The following is a 12486-nucleotide window of genomic DNA, read 5'->3' as shown; positions in this document are numbered from 1 at the left end:
TTGTGAAATCCTTGGTTTTACACATGAGCAGCTCAAGTAATAAAAGTTTTTTTTTTAATTTTGTCATGGATATGTTTTTTTTCCAGAAGTGCCCCAATTTTGCATACACTAGATTTTAAGCATTTAATTGTTCTGTTTTCATGACATTTGAGTTAAAAAGAAACAAACTGCTCATATGCTTGCCTGTAAATACCTGCTTTAATTGTTCTGTTTGAATAGGGATGTTCAGTACTTTGCCAATGAGAATGTTGCTGTGTAATAGCACGAATTTGCCAGCTGTTAAAGCAGTTTGATGTGTTAGTTGTTTCCTTTGGGTCCTATGATTTTTATACAAACCATGTCATTTGTAGTTCCTGGTCAATGTTTCTTCTTCTTCTTTATGAGTCAAAATGTTACCAAAAAAGTCAGTATCAGACCTGTTTGGGATCCCCTTTTTAAGTAGAAGCGGTTAAAACAACAAACAAAAACTTCCTTTACAAAAAGGACAAAAAACAACACCCCGCATTCAATTTTCTGAATATTTTTTCCAATCTTATCCCTTGATGAGCAAGTGGATGGTTTCCCTCCCCACTTAAGTTTGAGAGGAAGAAGAACTGTGAAAACTCAATGTCCATAGATGTAAAAGCATCTACTGATGAAACATCTTAACGATGCGTTTTCATCCAGCTCTGAATAACAGCCGTCGCTTATCGTAGAATGTTTTGGGTTGGAAGGGACCCCTAGAGGTCATCTAGTCCAACTCCCCTGCAGTGAGCAGGGACACTGCTAACTAGATCAGCTTATGCTGCTTTTGCTTTTGAGTGGGGCATTTCTATAGTTAAAATAGTACCTTGCGATATATAGCTATATCTGCAGTAGATTGAAGTACACCTACATCCTGATGCATTGGGCAGGTGTAATGTAGTACATTTTTGATGGATACGTTTAGTAAAATCTTTTCAATTGTGAGGCATGAAGGAGCAATAGAGGATTAGTTTTTTAATGTATTAGTCTGGATAAAGGCCTGAGGTTTCTTGTCAATTGTCACCTATTGAAACTAGGCCAGAAGGGCTTTCTCATGATTTTAAGAACCAGATGACCTCTCCTTTTTTTTCCTTTTTTCTTTTTTTTTTTTTTTTTTTTTCCCCCGCATTGTGTAAAAACTCTGTTAAAGCAGTGCCTCAGTGTAGAAGACCAGATTTTTTTTTGAAAAGTCTTTGCAGGAAATTAATAGTAGATAATGAAATTGTAGACTTTATCTTCCTCCTTGCTCCTTGTGACCTCTCTGCAAATGCACGTTGTTGCAGAAGCACGTGCAGTACTGGAAATGTTCTTACCACTGATGACTAAGGAACTGAGCATGATGGCCTTCCAAGTACTTCTGTTTACACAGAAACATTCAGTCATCAGAATGAGGTGCTATGTGATGGTGTACCGTACCACTAGTTCTCAGAATACCAAACGTGTAAAACAGTCTCCAGCCCCTCTTTACAGAAGTTCTAGTAGATTTTATACAGAGTTGCTGTATTCTGCTCCAGCCAGAGGGACTGAGTCCCTGCATTTCCTTATTTTTGTTTCACCTTGCATAAATAGAAAACATTCGGAGTCATGTAATTAGAAAATTTTACTTCAGTCGAATAATGTAAATCTGTGTACTTGGGCGGGACTTAGATGCTTGTGTACCTCCTGCTGCTTCCAGCTGTACTGGAGCTGAGCACTTAACAAAAGAAGATTTTATATTCAAGTTGATTGTGCCAGAGTTCAAGTAATTAAATGTTTTTCGGATATCACACATCTTTTATATACATATACATATATATATATGTCCATCTTGATTCTGAGAGATAAGTGTGCTTTACTAACCAATGCTTCCATCAGTGAAACAAAACATGTTTTTTCCAGTTCTCAGCTGTGTGCCATGTAACTCATGCGACTGTGATTAACAGTTTTCCATTGCAAACAAATCGTAATAAGTGGCCATTTTTATGTTATAGTGGAGATTAACTTCATGAGTGGCCGCCCATTGATTACGTTGTGTTCTAGGGGTAATTACTGGGGAGAAATCAGCATCAGGATTAATCAAATATGTATTTTTTTCTCTATCAGAATTACTAGGAAGTCTGCTTGATTTATGTGTAGGTAGGTAGCTAGCTAAAAATGTGCTTATATTTATTTTTATGTGTGTGTTGTATGTATATTTATAGTATACATGGCAGAATAACAGAATTTCACAGTCTGAGATTTTTCCTATGTGTTTGGTTTTTTTTTTGTTTGTTTTAATTATAAAATCTCCGTAGATGTGGAGATTTCTTTCTTCTGCATTTTGCAGTTTACACACCACAGTGGAGTCTGAAGTGTGTTGGGGTATCTGTATTAAAAGCAATCAACATAATTTGGCATCTGAGCTATTTTATGTTGCGTCCTGAGAAGTTAAGATGTCCCTTTCCTTACTGTCCTTAGGTTACTGCTGCCTTTGCTTTCTGTCACTGAATGGAGGCTGAAAAGTTGCTTTTCTTGCGCCGGATCCAGCCTGTTGTGCTGCTTTTAACTGCTTTTAGTTCCAGGCCAGTGGGCTGGGTTTCCCAGTTAGTTACAGGAAAATGTCGGCTGACCATGAGAAGAGACTCAGCTCCACAGAACAAATCATGTTTGGTCGCAGTAGACAGTGAACTGTATGGAAATGGCTGTTCAGCTGTCTCCGTGTAAACCGTAGCTGTGAACGGTTCTTAGAGGCATTGCCCTTTCATGCTTCCCAAACCAGGCAAGCCCCTCGGCCAACAGCCTCTTGGAGCCCCCTGCTTCCCTGTGAGCTGGCATTTGCTTTCCTCTGACGTACAGGAGCTGGCCTTTTTGCCAGCTTTTTCTGTATTAGAAAACAGCATATAATGTGAGGTTGGGGAAACAACAAAGCCTGTTGTTTCAGGGAAGGCTTACTGCAAATGTGGCAGGACTCTCAGCAATACAGCACAGGGGGTCAAATGTTTCTAGAACTTGCCTTGCTGTAGAAAACTTCCTTTAAAGGGAAGTTTTGGGGAAAATACCAGTGCAGTTTCTTGTCTTCCAGAGGCAGGTTGCTAGCGCTGCGGTAGTTCTCGCCAACTAACAGGGCACCACGTCAGCTACCTGCAGGAAAATGGAGCGCTTGGACTTCTGTGTTCTTACATGACTTCAGTCAGAATCCAGCAAGTTCAATGGAGGGACTTTATCAATATGAATAACCCTTAGGTCAAGCCTTAATTCACGCCTGCGGTCCTGTGCTTCTAGCTAGTCAATAAAGTGGGTTTCTTCCTGTATGTCTGTTGAATGCGCGGGTTCACATTAGCAACTACTTTCAAAGAGCGCTGGCAACGTGAACAAATACACTGAGGCTTTTCAAGTTTTTGATAAGGGTGAACTTGAAATTTCAGGTGTCTAGAGTACAGGGCTTAAACACAGTAAGACTTGACTTTACAATTGTAGACTAGTTTAGTATCCCCTAAATTGTGTCTTACTGTCCATGTTTGGATTATTTGGCTTGTTGAGAAAGGCGTTCAAACCCTGTACCAGCTCAGGTTGTCTTTCTGTCCTTAAGAAAATTTTAGGTCTATCAGTGTTGATAGCTTACATCGGAGATTGATAGCCTTTAATCTTCCCTAAGCTTTTGCTGGTTGAAGACCACTGTGATTTCATTTGCCAGTCTTACAGCCATCTAGATATAAATGGTTTATAAATCCATTTTTTTAAAAATTTCTTTTTTTAAAAACTTTTCTAATTAATCTAAATGTCATAGGGAGAACAGTTGGGGGTGGGGGTTGGCATAGGAAAGCCTGGCAGAAGATGGTATCGAACGTGTTTCTATTCACCCTCGACTAGCAAATAATACCGCCTGCGCTAATCCTTAGTCCTCTTCTTTAAGTTGTCTTTGCCTTTGATTTATAAGGCAGCTGACCCTGGCTGAACCCTGTCAGCGGCAGTTCAGAGGGGCTCTCACAAAAGAGGGGCCTCTGATCTGAAAAATCGATTGGCTGCGAGGGAGATTTTAATCGGGGAAAAGATCTCCCTAACAAGGGCTAAAGCCCTTTCCCGGGGAGCTTGCAGCTGCGGCTCCGCGGGGAGGATGGAGCAAGCGCGGAGCCAGCCGCCCTGCACGGGCGCGAAGGCTGAGCGTGAAGGGAGGCAACAAAAGGCTTGCTGCTTCTTGCCTAATAAACCCAACAACAGCAAGCAACAGCTACATTTAATTTAAAAGCTGTTAAGTGAAGGTCAATTGCCAATAATTGTCCTAATTAAAAACAAATACGGAAATGATATTACGAGTCCAGCCTGGACTCTATTGAAGTAAGATAGTTAGAAGATAGAGCCATCAATTAAAATCTACAGGGAAGAAGTTGGTATGATTAAGGGACAAGCTAGATTAAAACAAAAAAAAATCAACTAAAAATGTGGATAGTAATTTGCATGACTCCTCACTGAGCGTTAAGTCTTTATTTTAAAAGCAGATGCTGTCACTTGCAGTAAACTGGAATGTTGTTTTAATTCTACAGCCGTAAAGTAAGGGGAAAGCTAATTTGGAAATACAGAGATTTATCTGCACTGAAGCTTGCTGAATCAGTCGCTAAAGCAACACGTTAGCACATACAGTGTTCACTATGACAGAGCCATATAGTCCTCTTCCTGAAAATATTTAAGTAGTATGATGTAGACACCTGTATTCTTATATGAACTTCAGTTCTCAAGTAATTAACCCTTTGGACTGTACTCCAAATTAAATGCCTTTACTAAGTAGGATCGGGCTGCTTTGAGTCTACAGCTTCAGCAAAATGGAAAAACGTTGCTGTGCAAAGCAAAGATTTAGAATCATAATTATCAGAGCAATGACTGTGTAAACTATAGAAGTCCTACAGAGACAGCTTTTTGCTAAGAGACTGTGGTCACTGGCAAGGACTGTAAGATAGCATGAATTTTTCTATTAGAAGGTAGGAGAAGACTAAAATGGTTTTCTGTATTTCTAAACAAAACAGTCCCAGAAAAGTCAACTATTCTAACAAAAAAGTACGTGTAGCCAACAGTAGTATCATGCTTCTGGTATCACCTGTGGAGTCTAAACTCTCACTTAGTATCATCAAATACATAATTTGGAAGGGTTTTTGTTTATGGTTTTATTAGAAAAACTAGCAAAAAAGCAATCAGTCTTCTCTAAACGGAATGTACCTACCTGGAGTTCCTCAGTTTTCCTTTTGAACAAAATAATCAGAAGTAGACCCTGAATCAGCCGTGTCTTGCGATCAGAAATCCAACACGGCGGAAACAAAGGATTTTTTTTTGTATTAATTCCATCCCTTTTTTGAGTATGTAATGCCAGTGCATTTGGGAAAGCATTAGCGGAGTAGAACTCTATAGTGAGATAGAGCACATGGAGTCAAAGAGCAGCTTTTTCTCGCCTTGCAACAGTAGGAGCACGCTTGAACTGAAATATTCAGGCATTGCAAATATTTTATTGAATATAAACTGAATGCGTCAGCATGATTTGAAATGACAGCAGTATTTAGGGGTTTAAATAACCCCGGTGTTATTGTAACTGATTACCATCAGGATAAAAATTGAAGTGTAATTTGTTAGATACTCCCTTTGGCTTTCCTTTATAACTCTCTCTGCTTCTCGCCTTTGTAAATATATTGACTTTTATAGCCATGTTAACTTTTATGGCTTAAAAGTTGTCCTTGTTTGCTTTGTGGTAATTACAGAGTCTCTGTAGCTGCTGACAAGATCGAGGCTTTGCGATAACTCTGCTGCCTGGAGTTGTGGATTTTAGGAACTGTTTTCTTCCTGCCACGCTTAGGCTTTCGCTCTGAGGTACAGTGGTGCCTGCTAGATTGCAGTTCATTTCCCAAATAGATGATTAGACAATATTTTCGTCAAAGTTGGCAGAATGGAACTAATGAGTCCTGAGTTTTTTCAAGTAGTAAAGGTTCTGTTTTAAACAGAGTCTCAGTAAAACCAAATGTTTACTGTTTTGCTGTTTCCTCTTACTGCAGCGTTTGTTCTGTTCCCCGTATTTAACTGATAAAGATTCTGTGCTTAAAAACCCTTAGCGGAGAGGGCATACAGCTTTGGATTCTCTGCCTTTACCAAAGGAGTTACCACTACAGGTAGTAAAACAATTGTAATGGTTTCCACTTGTGGTATTCATCAGTTGTCTGTATTTTTGTGCAGAACACTGAGTTTCATAGCGACTTCTCTGTCCTCTCCGTCTTCACTGATGAATTTTGCAGGATTTTATATATTCTCATTTGCAAGTTAAAATAATGCTTAGGCATTCATGTTCCCCTAATAATGTAGCACATGCTTAGAACAAGGCTGTGACCATCGTTTTTACTGCGTGCTGGTGAGAGAAAGCACAGCAGGTATGGGAACGGTCCTCATCCTTGCAAAAAAAAGCCACTGTCTCTATCTCCACTTTGGAGGCAGATGAGATAAGGGAGAGAGGAGAAAGAATCTTGGGTCTCCATAACTCTTGTTACCCCAGCCAAAATAGGTAGGGTAGGTTATTATTAAGATTTCTATTTTATAAATAGTAAGAGACTGAAATGCCTTGGGACATGCAGGTGTATTAAACTATGTTCCGTAAGCGTGACACCTAAGGAAAGCTCTGCATCTAAGGCTATGCTTCAAGTTGGCAATGCCATAAATATGAGATGCGCTATGCGATGTAGCTGACAGCCAATACGGGTGGTTTCGTTTCCCATCTCAAGGGGAGAACGGCGTATGTGCTGCTTTCCATGTAGCCTTGGTTAGATGTGGTGAGTGTTTGGCAGGGTCCCGTGTTGCAGAAGGCTGCCTTACAAAAAGCCTTCAGTGGAAGAGGATGGCTAGTTATCTTACAGCATCTTGAGATGCAGCAGAACACACCCTTGGCTATTTGGCAGGGCACTGATCACACCTTCATGTTGCATTCCTAATTTGGGGGAGTGCATGCAGTGGTTTTGTCTGAGCAGAAATGCAGATTTTTATTTATTTATTTATTTATTTATTTATTTTTAAGGCCTTGCATGACAGCTTTTCCCCTGGGTAAAGGAATGCTCTCTTGAGTGTTCAAGACAGGAAACCATTGCTGGAATGAAAAGGAATGTCAGAAAATGCAGCTAAACACCATAATTTTGTAAATTTCAACACCTTTGTCCCAAAGGCAAAAATATGATGTTCTGCAAGCAGCAGTACCATACGTGTTAGCATTTTTTGCTACTTTAAAGCTGTACTGCCTTTCTAATATTAAAAAAATAAAAATAAGACCTAACCCAGACCAGTAAGATACCACTTTTCACAGGCTTTACAGTTTTTAAAATACTTAACACAGAATATGGATTAATAATTGCGACTGACTGTGTCAGGTAGAAGGTATTTGTGCTTGACCTTATTTGGAAAGCTCTACTGTTGCAGAAGCATTTTATTCCATTTTCCTGTAAATCACAGGGAACGTTGTGCGGTATCCATGAAAGTAAACACTGCAGCAGTCGTGCCACGTTTCCAGTTGCTAATTTCTACTTATGTACACTCCCCAGCCAGTAATAATGTTAAATCATTAATTTACATCCTTGTGTGTCAGGCACCCCCACGGCAACTAATGTATGCCAAATGGCCAATAGCTTGTCACAGTATCAGCATCGGGAGTGGTCACCCCAGAGCTAAATGATCTTTGGGTGGTACTGACATCAGTAGGAGTAATCACCATTTCTATCATCATCTTTCTACGAGGCTCAGCATAAATCTCTTCCCTGCTTCATCCCATTGCGGTGATGAAGGACTGATGTAAGCTGGCAGCCGAACTGCCGCTTGGCTAGGAGGGAGGCAGGAGAAAGGAGGGGGAGCTGGTAAAGGAAGAAGCTGCTGTGCTTTTGTTAAATACGGTTTTCTATTTTTATTTTTAACTAGTTCATGGTTTGCCATGTTCTCTGTCATACTGTAGTTTCCTTGTAGGATACTGTCCTGGTTTTGTCTGGGATAGAGTTAATTTTCTTCCTGGGAGCTGGCACAGTGCTGTGTTTTGGATTTAGGATGAGAAGAATGTTGCTAACACCCTGATGGTTCAGTTGTTGCTGGGCAGGGCTTGCACCAGCCAAGGGCTTCTCAGCTTCCCCTGCTCTGCCGGGTGCACGAGAAGCTGGGAGGGGGCACGGCTGGGACAGCTGACCCCCACTGGCCAAAGGGCTATGCCAGACCATAGGACGTCATGCCCAGTATAGGAACTGGGGGAAGAAGAAGGAAGGGGGGGACATTTGGAGTGATGGCATTTGTCTTTCCAAGTCACCGTTATGCGTGGTGGAGCCCTGCTTTCCTGGAGATGGCTGAGCACCTGCCTGCCCATGGGAAGCAGGGAATGAATCCCTTGTTCCTTTGCTTGCACGTGTGGCTTTTACTTTCCCTATTAAATTGCCTTTATCTCAACCCACGAGTTTTCTCACTTTTACTCTTCCTATTCTCTCCCCCACCCCACCATGGGGGAGTCAGCGAGCGGCTGGGTGGTGCTTAGTTGCTGGCTGGGGTTAAACCACGACAGATATAAAGGCTACAGACTTAAGAAATTTCACTCGTAGAAATAGTGAAAAAGGAGCAATGAAAAAGCCGCCCGGTATAATTCCCAGCATGCCATAAAGTAAATGCTTTTCACTAACAAAAAAGACTCAAGATTTTTACAGTAGTGCAGTGATACTCTTAGGCACACAAATGGATGCACTTTCAAATACATGGTATAATTGCTGAATACATCCCCTTTGGGACTGGAGGTATAACTACTGCAGAACAGTATTAGAATATGAAATAAGAAAGACCATTTTTATGTTTTGCAAAGTGAAGCAAAAGAATGCTGCCTATAGATTGGCTACAGATTTTCTGCTGCTGGCTTAAAATAGAAAATACACGATTAGGTTCCCGTCCAAAGAATAAGCACAGGGATCTGGGTGACGTTATAGATATGTGAAAATACTTATATATTTTCTGCTGTGGATGCCAGTGTCTCCGTGGCCTTCTGTTAAAAGTATTTGTTGTTCTTCTAATAAAATCATCAGGTGAAGCTGTTGCTCCACGTCATGCTAGGGGTGATGTTACCTTACCCACTGCCACATTCTGATTGCCTGCAGACAGAGGTAGCTTGGAGCTCCTCACACAGCCCGTTGCTACCAGAGCTGGGGGCTATTTGTCCTTCCTTCTTCAGGGTCGTTTCTGCCTAAATCTGCGAAGCTGGCAGAGCTCCATGCGATCTGGCGGTGGGGGATGTGTATGGCGCAACGCTTAGGCACGTAGGGCTGTTCATACGCTCCGTGTGTACAAATAAGCAGCATGTCTGCTTAGAAGTTGAGCAGTTTTTAATTGTTTGATGTACTGTGCCTGAGGGATGATGAAAATCGCCGTCTGGACAGCATGCTGTTGGTCAGGGTGTGCAGCTCTAGATCACCTCTTACAGGAATGAGAAAGAAGTATAGACTGAGATTGCATTTATTAACATTTTAAATGTTTTTTTTTAAAACGCCTTATTAAATACAGCCCTTCTTAACATGGAACCAAAATATTTGTCAAATATGCACATATTTAAAACTGTTCAATGTATTTAAAAAATCAGTGCTGGTACCCCAACAGGACCATGATGATACATTTTCAGACAGGCAGTAGCTGAGATCTGTAATTGAATATATGAAGTTATATTCATTATAACTATTCAGAAGTGTGCATATCATCACTGAAATTTTAACCCAAGGGACCCAGCTGCCATCAGTGTCTTAACTCCGCAGAGTGCATTGTTAGTAAACCAGGGCAGAAATTGCCTGGTCCTGTGCATTGGGCATGCTGAGACAGAAAGTCACCAAGAAAAGATTGGCAGATTAAAGGGAGAAAATTCTTTTTACTGGCTCTCTGCTGTTCTCTCCTTTACCCAAACTTCTGTAACTAAAGGACTGAATCACTTTCCATGGAGTCAAGGAGCATCTTTCAGAGGAAAGCTGTCAGTTACAGAAACCTGAGAACAGGTCATGAAGGAGTTTCCACAGGAGGCACTGCTGCCATCTAAGCTCTGGTATGCGTGCTCCATCTGCAGCCCCTAACAAACCTAGGAATTAAGCTAACATATTATATGACCTGTTCACCCATTATAATCTTATTATAATGAAACTTTGAACATACATTTTGCACATTGTAGCAACGTGTTATTTGGGGTTTTATTTTTTTGGGGGGGAGGGTGGGGGGGGTGTGCATCACTGGAGCTATCAAAATAGGTGGCAATTGATGCCCACTACAACCAAGTAGGTGGTTGTAGTAATACTGCCTGTATAGGTATTCAGTATTACTTTTCCTTTTTCAGCTTACCAAATGGAAATGGCCATCATCAGGTCAAAGCTATTTTCTCAAGGATGGATCCGTGGTAAACGAAATGTACTCCTTTCTCTTTTACGCCCAGAATGACAAACAGTAAGAATGTTTATATCAGATACAATGAGACTATAAATTGCCTTTTCTGTTCTTAAGAATGGTGTTGAAACACCAAGCAATAATAGAAGAGTCACCTATTTTGTGAGAGTGAATGAATATCCTAAGCAGATGTTCAGGACAAAAAATAACACAACAAAAAGCCTGCAGAAATGGGATATAAAACTGTCTCATGCAGATGCTTTCCTAGGAGAAAACAATTTTGATAACATCATGAATTACAGAAATAGTAACAGGTGAATCTAACATGCTGTGCTTATCTAGCGATAGCTTGGCAAGATCAAGAGAAGACATGAAATTCAACTTAGCTGATATACAGGGGTCCAACTGTTTGTTTGATACAGCTGTTCATCATCTGCCCTGAAAGCGTTAGGTATGTTTTAAGGTTTAATGAGTCCAAATGATACCCTGTGGAGGCTCTGGTTTGGGGTGGTTGGGTTTGGGTTGGGTTTTTTTTTTTGTTTGGTTTGGTTTGGTTTTTTTCTGAGGCTGTTCAGTTGCTGCTCAGTTGCTTCAGGCAAACACATGGGTAAAGGTTTTGTTTGTGACCAAAGCCTGAAAAGAATCTTCAATTTCTTTGCTGGTTTTTTTTTTCCTCTATATAGGCAATTAAACTAACATGGAAAAGGTCAATTGTCAATACATTATAATGATTAAAAACAGTAGTGCGTACGTCTTGGTAAAACTCTACTGTAGTAGTGCAGCCGTAGCCGCTTTTCGCTTACATGACTGCCACTGGGACGGGCGTGAAATGTGTATGTTTGGGGATTCTCTCTTGTGCCTTTCAAGTGTTTCTGCAAGTGCATTTTTAAGCTTGGTTCGGTAACGTGCAGCAGAGCTGGGCTTCATCCTATAAAGACGCTGGTGTGCGAGTACCTAGTGCATGTGAGCAGTTCCGCTGATGCAGCGGCTTGTACAATGGATGGAGCCTTTCCTCAGTGATCTGGAGTCAATGGCTGGTGAAAAAGAAAGCAGCTTTTCTGTTGATGCAAATAGGCCACAGACGATGCCCTATGTGCACCTTTTTTCCCCACATAGTTTCCCATAGTAGCTGAAGACTAATGTGTGCCGTGTTAGAGACCTTGGCAAGATGCCATTGTGCCCTTCTAGGTTTGCCTTCACAGAGGTCATGGTACAGCTTCATTCGGAAGCTTTATTTAGTGAATCTTATCCTTTCAATTTTGGGAGTTGTATCTTGCTTTCCAAGACTCTAGCTGGATAGGATTAGGTAATAGCAGTCTATTTATTGCTATTAAGAAATAGAAAACAAAAACTGAGTTTCCAACTATTTCAGTAGTTTCCCACTGAGGTGCATGCCTGCTTTAAGGAAAGAAACAAGGTACGTGCTGCACCCAAAAGGTCACACAACACAAAGAGCATGAACATCAATTAAGTGAAGCGACCATCCCGAGAATACTTAGAGGGACATTTATAGAAATAGCAGTCACTGAGCCGTGAAAGCTCATGTTCAGCTGTTACCTTCATCATAGGGACCACGAGTGACAGAGCTTGGATGATTTTCAGCTAGGCAAAATATCTCCGTTTTAGTCACTGACATCTAAGGTGCTGCATTTGAGTCAGTTGGAAGTAAGCAATGGTCATTTTGGTGTGACAGGGTTAAGGGAGAGGAAACCATAATCTTTGGCTTTTGCATATTTAAAATACCAGTTCTCATCAGTAATGATAACTGTGTTCAGTCGTGCATTAGGCAAGAAGTGATTTCACGTGTGTAAGAGATTAGAATTGGGTCCTAACAAGTGACGCTAATATGACCACTTATGTAGCCTGCGATAATTCACTGACTGTACATGGTTCAGATGTTGTTGGTGAGATTTATCTAAAGCTGGTTCCATGGCTCATTTAAAGTCACTGTGAATTAGAGTGGTAGAGAGGTGAATAGTCAATATGACCTTTTGAATGACGATGAGAAGAAAAAAAGCCTGGTTTAATCTTATTAGAAGAAGTCAAATGATTTGGAAAGTGACTGAAAGCTAATCAGCCCTGGGGATTATGTAAGGCTTTGGTGATTAACATGGTGCTTTTTCTGCCCCCCCC

This window comes from Egretta garzetta, unplaced genomic scaffold (genome assembly GCF_000687185.1).
Source record: "Egretta garzetta isolate BGI_Z169 unplaced genomic scaffold, ASM68718v1 scaffold446, whole genome shotgun sequence".
Taxonomy (NCBI): domain Eukaryota; kingdom Metazoa; phylum Chordata; class Aves; order Pelecaniformes; family Ardeidae; genus Egretta; species Egretta garzetta.
The sequence above is the reverse complement of the archived record's forward strand: the minus strand, read 5'-3'. Positions refer to the sequence as shown.